This window comes from Palaemon carinicauda, unplaced genomic scaffold, assembly GCF_036898095.1.
Source record: "Palaemon carinicauda isolate YSFRI2023 unplaced genomic scaffold, ASM3689809v2 scaffold200, whole genome shotgun sequence".
Classification (NCBI taxonomy): Eukaryota; Metazoa; Arthropoda; class Malacostraca; order Decapoda; family Palaemonidae; genus Palaemon; species Palaemon carinicauda.
Window position 1 is genome coordinate 209,583 of NW_027169591.1, and position 16,190 is coordinate 225,772.

Below are 16,190 nucleotides of genomic sequence, written 5' to 3' on the forward strand. Positions count from 1 at the left end.
TAGCTAAGCGAGATTTGGCCATTAAATACAAAAACAAATATGAGAGAGAGAGAGAGAGAGAGAGAGAGAGAGAGAGAGAGAGAGAGAGAGAGAGAGAGAGAGAGAATCAAAATATTTATGGAGGGTATTATTATTATTATTATTTCTATCATTACCATAATTATTGTTAATATTATTATTATTATTATTATTATTATTATTATTATTATTATTATCATCATCATACACATATACATATATATATGGATGATGATATTATTATTATTATTATTACTAAGCTACAAACCTAGTTGGAAAATCAGGATACTATAAGCCTGATTGTTCCAACAGGGAAAATATTCAATTGATAACAACATTAATAAATACTGTATATAAATAGAGACTGATTTTATGTCAGCCTCGAAACACACTCGCAGCATTCTCTATCTTTCTCCCTCTTTCTCCATTCAATCTGAAAAAATGAAAACAAATTAGTAGTCTTATAACTTTCAGCCATAAGTAAATTGCAAATAATTAACTGGTAATGTTAATTAAACTAACCTGAATCCTCTATATGGGTTTACACCCGATTTATTTAGTTACGACCTGAATTAAAACATTGAAGGATTCTGGTTAACACTGTATGGTTACCAACTATCCCATCAAAGCTGGAGAGGAGCGACCGAGTGAACAACATAGCTTCACTTATTACTACTATTATAATTACAAGCTAGGCTATAACCTTAGGTGGAAAAGCAGGATGCTATAAACCCTAGGGCTCTAACGGGGAAGAACGGACCGGTGAGGAGATGAAACCAGGATATAAACAATCTACAAGAGAAGAATAAACCAACAAAATGAAATATCTCAAGAACAGTAACACCATTAAATTAGATCCTTCACATAAAAACTATAAAAATTTCAAATAACAAGAGGAAGAGAAATAAGACTTGCAGGGGAAGGAGGCGAATTAAATCAATGACCTGGGTTTGTATAGGCAGGAAAAATCTTGAAGATTTATGCTTTGTTCCTATGCAAATACAAACCCTCACTTTTTATATGGGGAGTCTTCCTGAGGTGAGAGAAAGTCCCCTGTAACAGGCATTTGTCTGTTTAACCCTTAACCCAGATAAAGAAAAATACATCTTAAGATAGCCAAGGCCTAGAGGTCAGTCCCAAGTAAAGGATTACATGACCAGAGTAACAATTATATCAATTGTAATATGTTACAAACTTATTTTAAGAATTAGATGACATATGAGAAAGGTCTCTTACCTACAAAAATGTTTCTTCAATGCTACTCGATACAGTACAGTAACTACAGTATAAGCACGAAAGCGAAATCACCTACACGAATTCAATGTGAATGATAGCGCTACTGAAACGAAATGGTCGAGGAACGCCGATGTGTAGATGCATGATGGGATAGATGCTACCCAATAGGAGGGCAGGATCATATGGCAGTAACTAGCATCAGAGTAGAGAGATAACCAATGGAAGAATGGTGGCGAGCTTACAGTTTGGCGGCGTGCAAATTTTAAAATTAGTCTCAGGCGAAAATCGTATTGTACCTCGTTTTGTATAGGGAAAATGTTTTTGCAATAAGATGGAAAAATCTTCGCATCTCGTTTAGCCTCATAAAATTTTCATACCAGGAGGTAGCACTGTATCTGAAAATTGAGGAGAAAAAACCTGAAAAGTACTGTGGTGAACCCTGAAGGACCATCGGTCAAAATCAGTTGGAGGAGGCAGGGATGGTTTTGTCTCTTCCAACCTCAAAACCTTTGGAGAATACGATTTGTCAAGTGTATCCCATTGGGAATACTTACACCCAAGGGTTGAATAATAATGAGAGCCTGACCTCCTCCTCTGAGAGGGCTGATTTTTATAGTGTAGCAATATCTACACAAGAAAAAGTGGATATGCATTGGCCACCTTTTCACCATAAAGTCCTCCAGGCCACAGCTCCTAAAATGAGGAAAATCATGTTTTTTTGTGGCAAAACAGGACATGGATGTCATTGCTAATTTACTCTGTTTAGCAAGCATAAGTGTTTATCTATCCTCCCAATCTACACAACTTGAGAGTGAAATGGTGGCATGTTGTCTACTCGTCTCCCACGTGGTCATGGCGATGCATTCTCTTGGCACTTTATACTGTTTATGCGTGTGAATGGTGGTGCGTTTCGTTAGCATGCGCTAGGAAGGCATGCGTGTAGCGATTTTTATTATTCTTCCTTTATGTATCTACGGACCAAAATGTGCACCCATCTCTGGACAGAGGGAACTAGTCTGTAATTTGAAATGAGGAGAGGCCGGCACATAGAATGTCCATAATTCACCTGATAAATAAAAGGGAAGAGGTTTTCTTAGGAGAACTAATTAGTTTCTGTCTAAGCAGATTTTAGTTTGGTGCTTTTCCATACTGGAAAGCCAGATTCAATTCAAGCTCGTACTGTTAGGATGCCAGATAACTGATAATCAATCAATCGAGCTCATAATGGCGAATAATAGAATCGCTTCAGCAACGCTGATTCTGTTACTGAAGAGAGAGGTTTATCTACTGCCACTCGAATAAGTGTTCGAGGTGGTATCTTTGGCGAGATTTTGAATATTCTTATCAGAGATAGTACCTGTAAATCTTAAAAATCCCCTCGATTGACAATATCTGAAAGAAAAACCTGGCCTCCCTGACTGAGCACCCTCATAAGAGATGGTGATCTGTTAGGATTGTCAAAATCTGAAACTAAGAATACCTGTACTGTTTCATGATCTGGGTGGACAACGGCCAAAGCCAGTGTGATTTCGAGTTCACTGTGTCCCATAAGCATCGCAATATCAATCCCATCAGTACTTCAAAAAGCACGACTTATTTTTCTACACAGCCATCTCTGAAAACTCTGAAAAGCATGGATCACTCAAAGCAAAAGGAAAAAGCATAAAGTAGAGTACTAGATAAAGCACAGTTAACATATCTCCTACACAGACAACCAGGATATAAGTAAAGCTCTGTCACCAACTAAGCCGCTCCTCTCCAGTGTGGGTTGGATAGTTGGTTACAATACAATCTTACCAGAATCCCACAACTTTTCAATTTTGGTCATGATTAAATAAATCAAGAGTAAACCAACAAATTATGAAGGTTTGTATTCACGTAAAAACGACACAACAGAAGGAAATGATAATGGCAGTTAGATACCTGAATACAAAAGTACATATTTCAAAAACAATTTGTATTTTTCCTAGCTAAACAAACCCGAGTTATTTAAAAAGGGTTATATTTCTAGTTCCGTTTTCTACGACTAGAAAATAATAAAAGGAACTGGGCTCTATTACACCATGGTTGGTTACCATAGAAATCCCACTGCCGGGCGCCATGTGCGGCTGACGATACTCTTCACTCTATTCTAGTCAAAGACGTGTGGGGTGGTTGAGATGGGACCATGGCTGTAATAATTTGATAGTGGTGACAAGGCTACAAACTACTGGTCAAGATTTTTTGTGACAAGTACTACATCAGGATTGATGGCTCTGGTAGGATAACTACGCAGAACCGAAGAAACCTCCGTGCCTTCATCCCTCTATCAATTGACAATCATAACTGGGCCCACCCCTACACAAAGGAGTACAGTTAACGCACCTCTAATTACCCCCTCACAGGTAAAACATCACCCTCGAGCGTGCCATCAACCAACCAAATGCCAATAAAGCTACCCCCATCAAGGTCCATGCGTTGGTGCTACCCTTAGCCAGTGATTTGTCACCTGGGTGCCATGGGATTCCTACATTACCCTGCCCACCACCTGCCTCACGCCCTCATTGCATAACCAGGAAACCATGTTGGCACGTGTGCGATGACTGGGTCAATGGAGTAACTAAGCTCGTAACTGCTATTAAAAGCTTTGGGGGAGATGAAGTTATGATGTGGTACCACTGCACTGGTAAGGAGCTGATAAGACTGAGTGGGGAAAGCATTGTTTACATGAAGCCCAAAGCAAGCCTCACTCCTGCTCACTTTAAATCATTAGGCAGGTATAGTGAACTTGTAAAATTAGTATTAAGGTATCAGGGATCATACCAAATCTGTTAATATATATCCAGCTCTCCATACTGTATGACTGGAGCATGTATATCACATGGGTGCGGTTAGCCATGTGCAGTACAGTATACATTTCAGGCCCGTGAACCAATGTTTTATATCCTCTTAATGATTCAAAGGATAGCATCAAAATTATAAATGATGGGGTACTCCCTCACCGGTCTTGTAACTATTTGTTACCCCTTTTCATAGACCAACACCAGTTCGAGCCAAAGTAATCCCCCTAATCAAAAGATGATAGGTTGTATGTTTGTGTAGGTCAAAAGGAGATTCTTTACCGTAATATGTTGCTAAATATCATCTAAAAGATAGTGATGAATTTAATTTTAAAAGGAACACCAATTCTTTCAAGAAAAAAGTCATAAATTGAAAAGAACCTTCTTCGTATTCCACAGAATACCGAGCTTAAATTCCACTACTAAAAATATTTTGTTTCTCGGCATCCTTCAAATGTAAATCCCCCATTAAAACAATGCAGAAATCAATTAGGTAAGTTGTATAAATGAAGAGCAACATGATTAGTGGTACAACTACAGTATATCTAGGTAATATAAAGACATTACTCCTGTTACATTACTCATAATTGTACAGGAAATGTGGCCAGACTTTAATATTCTACTCTCAAGACATGGAGTCACCCAGCAAGCTTACATAAATGGTTCAAATGGCATTTTCCTCTAGCTGTCAAGTCAAAAAAATGACAAAGTCTGATGTTAAGTCCTTATGGTGGTTATAGCTTTTAGAACCCTATGATTTTGCTGTCCATAAGAGGCTAATTATCGATATGGACAAACGTGTAGACCAGCAGAACCCCCTTGAGTTTCTCATGCTCATACTGACTTGTTAAATAAGGAGCTTGGAATTGGAAATGCAGTGACTGAGTGGCGATAATATTGAGGACTATGTATCAGGAGTAACAGAGTAGAAAGTGTGTAACAACTGCTACTATAACATTATAAGCCAGGCCATACAACACACTGATGATCTTGATAATGAGCTATAATATATAAGAAAAATATATATTTAAAGACAGTACTGTACCTTATACTATTACTGTACTTACATCATAAGTATACCATCTTGGCAAGAAAGCAAAAAAACAGTTTAAATAAACAGTAGGTTTTTCTCTTCAAAACATTAAAATAATGTTTGACCAGGGAGAGCCAGGTAATGGCTATTGAAGACCTATAGGGTCCCACAACCCTCCCATCCTTAGCTCACAAGGATGGTGAGGATGCAGACATTACAAGAAACTAAAGACCTTGAGCGGGAATCGAACCCCAGTCCGACAAGCACCAGGCACGAGTTTCTATTGAGCCCTCGCAACCCTATTTTGTAAAATGGATAACCCTACCCAGAAGAGAACCTCGAGATGGGAAGCAGGAGAAAAGTGCAGATTTATGGAATTAAAACCAAAGGGTTGTGGTGGCCGATGTGGTAACGTCCCTGACTGGTTAACGCCAGACTGGAGTTAAGAGTTCCGCTAAGACTCCTGCTTCTTTGGTCGGTGCGACCTCACCATTCTTGTGAGATAAGGATGGAGGGTTTTGGGGAGCCTATAGGTCTATCTGCTGAGTCATCAGCAGCTATTGCCCGGCCCTCCTTGGTCCTAGCTTGGGTGGAAAGGGGCTTGGGCACTGATCATATGTCAGTCTCTAGGGCATTGTATTGCTTGATAGGGCAATGTCACCATCCTTTGCCTCTGCCATTCATGAGTGGCCTTTAAACATTTAGATCCTGTATAGTATTCTCTCTGCCTGAACCTGTGTAAGGTATAGATCCTCCTCGACCCCTTTTTCCACAAATTCTGACAATAGCTTCTGCTTTTTATTTAGTTTGCAGTTCTATTACAAACACACACATACAACAACAACAAAATTATATATAAACATATATATATATATATATATATATATATATATATATATATATATATATATATATATATATATATATATATAAAACTACAAAATTCCCACACTGTATACAGTACAGTATGTGTACTGCATACATACACATATACAATATATCTATATATATACATATATACAGTGTATATATATATATATATATATATATATATATATATATATATATATATACACGTGTATATATATATATATATATATATATACACGTGTATATATATATATATATATATATATATACATATACTGTATATACATATATATACATACAAGAGAGAGAGAGAGAGAGAGAGAGAGAGAGAGAGAGAGAGAGAGATAGAGAGAGAGAGAGAGAGAGAGAGAGAGAGCAACCTGGTAGGGCCATAACCTTACTCAAATAATCTGGGAAGTTTTCCAACTCTTTTTGGGAATAAAGCACATGACATATTTAGTAACCATTAAACGTTTTTCCTTTTAAGTAAAAACTACTATGTTACAATGAGTCTCTTGGCCTACCATTCGGTGTTACCCCATTGGTTCTGTTAGGTTAGGATAGTTATTCGGCCAAGAAAATACGTGCATGATGAAAGATTTGTCACTATGACTACTCAAATGAATTTCTGCTGTTGATATACTGATTTTAGAATGGAAACAATAAAGAAAAATTATTTATTTAAGCTAAAATATTCCTTTGAAATGCCGAGTAGATCGCCAGAACAAACGTAAGTTGGTTCGGTTGATATTGGCGTAAATAATGAACAATAAGTCTATTAGGCCTACCTGTACGGATAACTAAACTGATAAAATTGATTTAGAAATGTAATTAAATACATTCCATTATAATAAGGACATTTCGTTGTCATATTAACGAAGGTAGACGTCGAAACCCGTGACGTGTCCTACCACCACACCCTCCTCCCTTTCCCCGATACATTAGGGTTGCCAGATACCGCCATTAACTGGAGCAAACAGAACAATTTGCGGTATTTAACCGGAATTGACTCATTTCCGCCTCTATAAAAAAGCATATTTGATGATATGGTAAAGTTATAGATAGGGACGAAGATATAATTACAAGGAATGTTTAGCCTTACCGCTTATATAACGTAAATGCTGACTTCCTTCCGGGGCTACAGTCAAATATTATCGTACATATGGCATGTGCCTGTTGCCACTTTTCCTTAATATCATTCACTAAACCTTCACCTACCATACGATATCGTGTAGATGTGGCACGAGGTGGGTACGTGCTAAACAGCTGATTGTCATTTGGAGACGAAGAATGGTTTCTCAAGTTATATCCACAACACAGATCGAATAACCAGACTCAGGAAGATATTTTCAATACACCTTAATATTGTAAGAGAATAAGAAAAAGTAAAACCACTTAAAAGTTTTGATCAAGCAGATACAGCTATTATAAAATTACAATTATTATTGTCATATGGATATGAGGAAATATATAATAGTTTAAGTGATGGGTAATGGTGGAATGTTTTTGTCTGATCGCTAACAGCAAACCAACTTATTATGAGATACACAATCCGTTTCACCATATTAAGGTATTCCCATTCAAAACAAAAAACCACGAGAGAGAGAGAGAGAGAGAGAGAGAGAGAGAGAGAGAGAGAGAGAGAGAGAGAGAGAGAGAGATTAAAAAGGGTTTATATAATTTCCAACTGGATTTATTTTTTTTCTTTTAGTCAACATGAGATTGTTATTTCTTACACCCTCCTCTTCAAACTTCGTGCAATAAAAAAAAAACACCAAATAAACATTTGGTGTTTATTGTTAGTCGGTGCCTTGTAAATACTTTTATAAACAAATCTTGTCACAAATATATTGCAAACTCAAGACTGGTGATAAAGTGTGTGAGGGAAATTTCAAAGCTTACGAGTTGATTAATGAGAGATACTTCGTTCAAGAAGAACTTAAGTTTGTTCTTTAAGTGTTTCGATAATTTACATTTGACAAACACCAGTTAAGCAATGTGATATACAAAATAACTAAAGATTTAAGGACTACTCACGAATGGCAGAGGCAAGGGACAGAGACACTGTCCTATCAAGCAGGACAATACCTTAGAGACTGACCATATTACATATGATAAGCGCTCAAGGTAGGACCAAGGAGGGCCAGGTAATGGCTACTGATGACTCAACAGATAGACCTACAGGCTCTCAAACTGTACCCCCCCCCCCTCCTCCATCCTAAGCTCACAAGGATGGTGAGGTTACAGCAACCAAAGGAATGGTGACACTTTCCTATCAAGCAGAACAATGCCCTAGAGAGTGACCATATTACATGTGATCAACACCCAAGGACCCTCTCAACCCAGGGTAAGACCAAGGAGGGCCAGGTAATGGCTACTGATGACTCAACAGATAGACCTACAGGCTCTCAAACTGTACCCCCCCTCCCCCATCCTAAGCTCACAAGGATGGTGAGGTTACAGCAACCAAAGGAACGGTGACACTGCCCTATCAAGCAGAACAATGCCCTAGAGAGTGACCATATTACATGTGATCAACACCCAAGGACCCTCTCAACCCAGGGTAAGACCAAGGAGGGCCAGGTAATGGCTACTGATGACTCAACAGATAGACCTACAGGCTCTCAAACTGTACCCCCCCTCCCCCATCCTAAGCTCACAAGGATTGACAAACTAAGAAAGTTTAGGGGGTGTGGACTGGCACAGAAAGAACATAAAAAGAAGCAAGTGGAAGGACATGTCTGAGGCCTTTGTTCTGCCGTGAACTAAAGTGTGTGTGTGTGTGTGTGTGTGTGTGTAAGGGAATTAAATCTAATGATTTTGGTGTCTTTACCAACTCCGCTAAAGTTTAATAGTAGTTTCAAACAATATTTAGCAAATCTGTGAAGCCAATATTCTAACTGACGAAACGAAACATTAATTAGTTTGCTCTCTCTCTCTCTCTCTCTCTCTCTCTCTCTCTCTCTCTCTCTCTCTCTCTCTCTCTCTCTCTCTCCTCTGTATATACGCAATTAACGCCCACACAACAAAACTGTGGACAACACCAGTACCGTATCACACTAAAGTTCCCACCTTGACATTGCGTCATAATATGTGCAACATATGAGACGATACGAGTACTGCTCGAGTATTCCGTCCAATTTGAATAATTTCCAGCTTTATACATAACAATTAATCGCTGCAAATTTCACAAAGAAAATCGAATTACAAACGCCCAAACATGGAGTAATAACCGTACGCCTAATGCATGTCACGAGAACTATTATGTCAACCCACTTCTACTCCACTGCAGGACATAGGCCTCAGACATGTCCTTACTCATATCTGGGGTTTAGCCCTTCTTTAAAGGACTGTCCAAAATGGATTGGTGATAGTGATGATCGCTCACAGCAAACCAACCTAGTATGGATGGCCCTGACTAGTACAACTTTTCTTACCATCACGATATACAATCCCTTTCCCCAAGTCAATAAAAGTATATAAGAAAATCAATGCTTCAGTAAATGTACCTTTGACGCAAATGATCAGCCTAAAATCTCCTCATTTAATTCATAGATAGAAAAAGAATCTTATCACGAAACAGTATCTCGCTACGCAGTTGAAATCAGGTGTGTGTCTATACTACCAATATTTTTATTGCCTTTCATCTTCTTATGGGTTAAAACTATACGTAAAGCTAAAATATATAATATATTTGCTATAAAATGCGAGATACTTTAATGCAAAAAGCTAACACGAGAATAATATACCATGATTATACATATATATAATAACAATTAAAAAAAACTTCTCACCATTTCATTACGGAAACCCAACACTTAATTTACCACACACGATATACTGACAGTAACGCCAAACACGAGGAAGACAATTGTTGAGAGAGAGAGAGAGAGAGAGAGAGAGAGAGAGAGAGAGAGAGAGAGAGAGAGAGAGAGAGAGAGAGAGAGAGAGGTTTAATATACATTGGAATTTCGAAAGGAAATATGAAATGCGTAGATGGAAGTGAAAAGTTTAAGTACAAACTATGGTGACAAAAATTATCCTTCTGGTTCTACCATCTGTTGTGCCATCTACACGAATACTTTAAAGAATTATAGCATTTCCTCATCATTTAACCCCACCCTCGTATCTCTAGCAGGAGCAGCAGTAGACACTTCAAAGAAAAACGAAGGAAAGAACAATAAAATGAAGAGTACATTCTTACTCTTCCATTTCCTTATAGACCACGCTCTCCAACACCTCCTGCAAGTTCAATTATCCTAAGAATGAATAGCACCAAACAAGAAAAAATAAAAATAAACTAGAGGGACACAAAGTAAAGCGCAGACCTCCGCCGCGGCAGCTTATTTATCGACCTTAACATGTATTAATTGGCGTGGATTTTCATACACTCAAATATGAACTAAGTTTGAAGTCAGTGACAATGATGTCCAGAACTTATGGCTGATTAGGTGAATTGGACATTAGGCTTGACCGTGACCTTGACATTTGATCTCTACCTCCCCAAAAATTTAATTATTTCCCAGCTTTCTACATAGCAGTTAATCTCCGCAAGTTTCATCAATCTACGATTACAATTGTGGCCAGGAAGCTGTTCACAAACAAGCAAGACACACAGGGGCAAAAACATAACCTCCTTCCTAATTCGTTGTTGGAGGTAAACATATAAACTTCGAAAACGCGTGTCTGATACCTATAAAAATATCCTTTAAAACATGTTTCACCAAAATATAAATTAGGACCATTCTTGCATAGGCCTACAAGTTATGATCTTGTTCATCAAGACAAATGAAACACGTTATACACGAAGAATCCTTATTTCAGGTACCTGAGTCCTCTACAAAATCATCCAGATATTGCCACTACCCAATTAAACTCAATTACAACTCGTTGCAAAAGTTATTGAAAACTTCAAGGGACAACATTTCCAAGACAAATCTTAAAATGTGATGAACTATCTCGATTGAAAACTTTATCCATTTAATATAAATAAACAGAGAACAACACAATGGAAGAGTGTAGTAAAGTGTTACACTTAGGGTGAAATACCTGATGTAGATTTTAATTTACCAACAGTAAAGATGGTACCTGATCGTGTATTTTCCCCTAATTACCCTCCCCCCTTGGTAATGCCTTCCTGACAGAGAGAGAGAGAGAGAGAGAGAGAGAGAGAGAGAGAGAGAGAGAGAGAGAGAGAGAGAGAGAGAGAGAAAGAAATGAATTATAGGAAATAACAGAGAACTGTTTAACACAAACTAACTGGAATTAATGAAACAATGGTATTATTTTGACACTCAATATTAATATTATGTAAATGATTAAAACAACAAAAAAAAAAAAGGTTATCAGAAAGACACCAACATACGAACGCAACATGAGATCTGCTATATTATCCTTTAACACTTTTGATGTACGTAAAAACACATTATTTGAAGACATTAAGGCAAATAGCGTTCCTCTTGAAGGGATAGACTTCACATACGCAAGATTGGTTATTATGGTGATTAGAGAGAGAGAGAGAGAGAGAGAGAAGAGAGAGAGAGAGAGAGAGAGAGAGAGAGAGATATTCCGAAAACGAATTCAACCTACTACACGAGAAGACTAATAATCTAAAGGTTTCACTAGAGTTGATAACAAGTCATTACTAATTAAAATTGAAAATGGCGTCCAGTAACATTTCGTCAGTAGTAAATCGAAATGAAATGATTTGACGTCTTTATCAAGACAGACAAGTTTTAAATGATATCGACAACGTTCGTATAAGCTTACTTTAATCCTTGACAACGATATACAATAAAATGACAGTGAAATAGATGCATTGACTTCCTATTCAAAACAACACATACCACTGGGACCCTTTGGAACTGCGCAATATTATATTTAGGTTTTTACGACTTTGTAGTTTAATTCCAGAGTCACTCTCTTACCTTGCCATGTTTCCTGGCTTGCTTATAGACTGCATGGATCTTCAGGCCAGCCACGGGCTCTTGCTAAACACCAGAAGTAGTTGCAGGAAGCCACGTGGGCAGTATAACCTCCAGCTCTGACCTCACCCTTTCACAACCAAGTCACAACAACTAATAAATGAACTAAAGAGTCACAACTTACAAGGCTCAGAGACTGACCGAGAAGGAATAAGTTGCCAGTTTGTTAAAATACAAATAAACTATTTTGAACGATAAAAAACTTAAAACAAACAAAAAACCACTTTGACATATGTTAGGGGTTTACCGATATTTGAAGTGTTTCGCATTATAAACTAAAACTAATCAAAAATTAAATGCTTAGCGATCGATTTTCGAAAGTGTGCGTGGCAAGTGGTAGATTTTTTTTTCATTAAGTTTGACTCGCATTTCACAAAGCTTCGATTTTTTGTTCAAATGTGATATTTGAAATTCAATGCTTCTCTCTCTCTCTCTCTCTCTCATCTCTCTCTCTCTCTCTCTCTCTCTCTCTCTCTCTCTCTCTCTCTCCTCTCTCTCTCTCTCTGTTCTGTAAATCCTTAATTCTGTTACACCACAAAATCTATGTTAGCTTTACGAGTTATATGTTTCAACGTTGGACCCCGGGGAGGCATTCACCTCAGAGACAGCTGTGGGAAAATATTTACGCAGTACAAAATTGAAACCATAAGCTTAGTTGCAAGTTGTTGTCGTCATTATTATTATTATTACCTAAGCTACAACCCTAGTTGGAAAGGCAGGATGCTATAAGCCCATAAGAGCTCCAACAGGGAAAATAGCACAGTGAGGAAAGGGAGTAAGGAAATAACCCACGAACTTAAGAAAACTTATTTAGAAATCACTCTACTTTTCGGTATTAATATAATGGTTCAAGTTATAGTCAATTTACCTAAAACTAAACATATATACAATTTACTTCGATACCTGACTTGGAGAGTATTAATTACCTACGCCAACGAAGTTGGAAGGAGTTATGTTTTACCACCTGTTTGTGTATGAGTGTGTGTGGGTTTGTGAACAGCCTTCCTGGCCACAATTTTAATCGTAGAGTAATGAAACTTTCAGGGATTAACTGTTATGTAAAAAGCTGGAAATTATTAAATTTGAATGGACAAGGTCACTGTCTAACAAAAGGAGACCGGACAATTTGCCGTAAACAATTTGCCGTAGAACAATTGACTGTAAGACATTTTGCCGTAAGAAAAATTGCCGTACGGATATTTTGCCACAAGGACATTTTGCCGTAAAATGTATATGCTTTGTCATTTATAGATTAAAAAAAAAGAAGGAAGAGAGAGAGAGAGAGAGAGAGAGAGAGAGAGAGAGAGAGAGAGAGAGAGAGAGAGAGAGAGAAGGGTCGTTATAAATTTTGACACCCGTAGTTATATCTTTAAATGAGGGTCATTACAAATTCGGTAGTTTACTATATTTTTTATTATTATTTTTTTTTTATCTTGAACCTTTGTATTATCTACTTTTATCACTCGAAACTTAAAACCCTACGACGCCGTACACTATCAAAAGCACCAGAGGTTGTGATAAGATCATAGATAATTCCAACTTCATTTACAGGCAAGAGAGAGAATATGGAGGCAAGGTTTATTGGAATTGTGTTGAAAAAAACTGCAAAGCAAGAGTACATACAAGACGGAATATTGAAGATATTTCAATCTGTAAAACTGTAAGTGAGCATACCCATCCAGCGAACCCAAGCAAACATAAAATGGCAAAAAACAATACGCATCCAAATTTATGGAAACTCATCAATGTATTGAAAAATAAAGAATATCTTTATAAAAAGAAGATAATCGATGCAGAAGAGAGGTGAAACAGTAGTTAAGAAACAATACAAAAATGTTTATAAGCGCATACTAAGTATTGTCAGAGGTTATGATCAAAATGCGATACAACGTTATTTACGAGCAATTGCTATGAACTTACATGATTTTTAGATTTGAATTTTTTTTTAGAAAACTTTTTAAATAAAGTGTGTGGTCTTCATTTTTCTTATCGTTTTCTATATATATAATTATAATTAAATGAATACATGAAAATAAATGAAAAGTGATAAATATACTTGAAGATAACTATATGAATATAGTTACATTGACCTCTAAAAGAAATAAGCTAAAAACTAAAATATACATTTTACGGCGAAATGTCCTTGCGGCAAAAATATCCATACGGCAAGTTTTCTTATGGCGAAAAGTCTTACAATCAATTGTCCTACGGCAAATTTGTTTACGGCAAATTGTCCTAGCTCCCTAACAAAATGTCCAATGTCCAATTCACGTAATCAGACATAAGTTTGGACATCGTTATCACAGACTTCATTATTATTATTATTATTATTATTATTATTATTACTTGCTAAACTACAACCCTAGTTAGAAAAGCAAAATGCTATAAGCCCAGGGCTCCAACAGGGAAAATAGCCCTGTGATGAAAGGAAACAAGGAAAAATAGATAAAAACAGTAACATTAAAATAAATATCTCCCATATAAAACTATAAAAAACTTTAACAAAAACCAGAGGAAGAGAAATAAGATAGAATAGTGTGCCCGAGTGTACCCTCAAGCAAAAAGAACTCTAACCCAAGACAGTGGAAGACCATGGTACAGAGGCTATGGCCACTACCCAAGACTAGAGAACAGTGGTTTGATTTTAGAGTGTCCTTCTCCTATGAGTGTATGAAAATCCACTCCAATTAATACATGTTAAAGTCAAAGGTTAAGCAAAAGGTCGAGAAATAAGCTGCTGTAGCGGAGGTCTGCGCTCTACTGAGTGCCCTCTAGTTATTATTATTACTACTAGCCAAGCTGCAACCCTAATGCTAGATAGTGTGGACTTAACAATAAAAGAGCAATATGGAGTGTGAAATGCTGAATGCCTTGAAATGAATATCATAAAAGAAGAGAGAGAGAGAGAGAGAGAGAGAGAGAGAGAGAGAGAGAGAGAGAGAGAGATTTTGGACTTTTGCAAGTTTTAACTTACAGCGAATGTTTCTGTTGAGAAGGCTGACACAATTTTCCCTTCAGTTTCTTATATACAGTATATATATATATATATATATATATATATACATATATATATATATATATATACATATATATATATATATATATATATATACATATACATATACAAATACACACACACACATATATATATATATATATATATATATATATTATATATATATATATGACAGATCTACTTTAAGCTTTTTACTGATATTAAAACATTTTATATCAATCATTCATTATTTATACAGATTTTTTATTTCCTTTCCTTACTAGGATATTTTCCCCTGTTGGAGCCATTGGGCTTATATTTCCTAGTTGTAAAAGCAGGATACTATAAGCCCAGGGGCTCCAACAAGGAAAATAGCCCAGTGAGGAAAGGAAACAAGGAAAAATTAAATATTCTACGAGTAAAACCATTAAAATAAATATCTGCTAAATAAACTATAAAAACTTTAACAGAAAAATAAGATAGAATAGTGTGCCCGAGTGTACCCTCAAGTCAGAGAACTCTAACCCAAGGACAGTGGAAGGACCATGGTACAAAGGCTATGGCACTACCCAAGGCCATATATTATGATCGGTGTCCAAGCTGCCTCCCCACCAAAGTTAGGACCAGGGAGGACCAGGCAATGGTTTGATTTTGGAGTGTCCTTCTCCTAGAAGAGCTGCTTACCATAGCAACCTGCCTTTCCAACCAGGGTTGTAGCATGCCCAAACCATCTCCATCTACCCCGTACAATGATCTCATCCACATATGGCACTTGAGTAATCTCTCATAGTTTCATTTCTAATCCTGTCCTGCCGTTTAACTCCCAATATTCTTCTGAGAGCTTTGTTCTCAAACCTACAACAGCTGTTGGATATTGAAAAATCTACAAAATCTGATATCAACTCGCAAAGTAGTAATAACTGAAAAACCTCTCAAAGTCACAAAGAATGAAGTGTGTGAATGTGACAACATTCCCCAACCCTCTCTGGGTTGACGTCAGTACGGCCGGACTAACAAAGAATGTATAGACCATGGATGATATAATTTAATCTAATTAGTTCACCAAATATCTAACCGGGCTCCACAAGGTACTAGAAGAGTTGGAAGACCAAGGCCTACATGGCTGAGGACTATGAAGCGTGAAGTAGATGATGAATGGAGAAGTATTCAAAGCTCAAGATTGAGACGACTGGTAAAATCTAACCGAGGCCCTTTGGGTCAATAGTCGCAGGAGG

The 16,190-nt window shown here is 37.1% G+C and overlaps 1 long non-coding RNA gene across 1 annotated transcript in view; it reads right to left on the minus strand.

Annotated features, from left to right (window-relative positions):
• Nucleotides 1-12,089, minus strand: part of LOC137635949 (uncharacterized) — a 214,976-nt gene extending 202,887 nt beyond the window's left edge. Inside the window, exon 1 of the long non-coding RNA XR_011042866.1 lies at nucleotides 11,904-12,089. This is a non-coding gene — a long non-coding RNA (uncharacterized lncRNA). The remainder of the gene's footprint in view (nucleotides 1-11,903) is intronic.
• Between the last annotated feature and the right edge of the window lie 4,101 nt (nucleotides 12,090-16,190).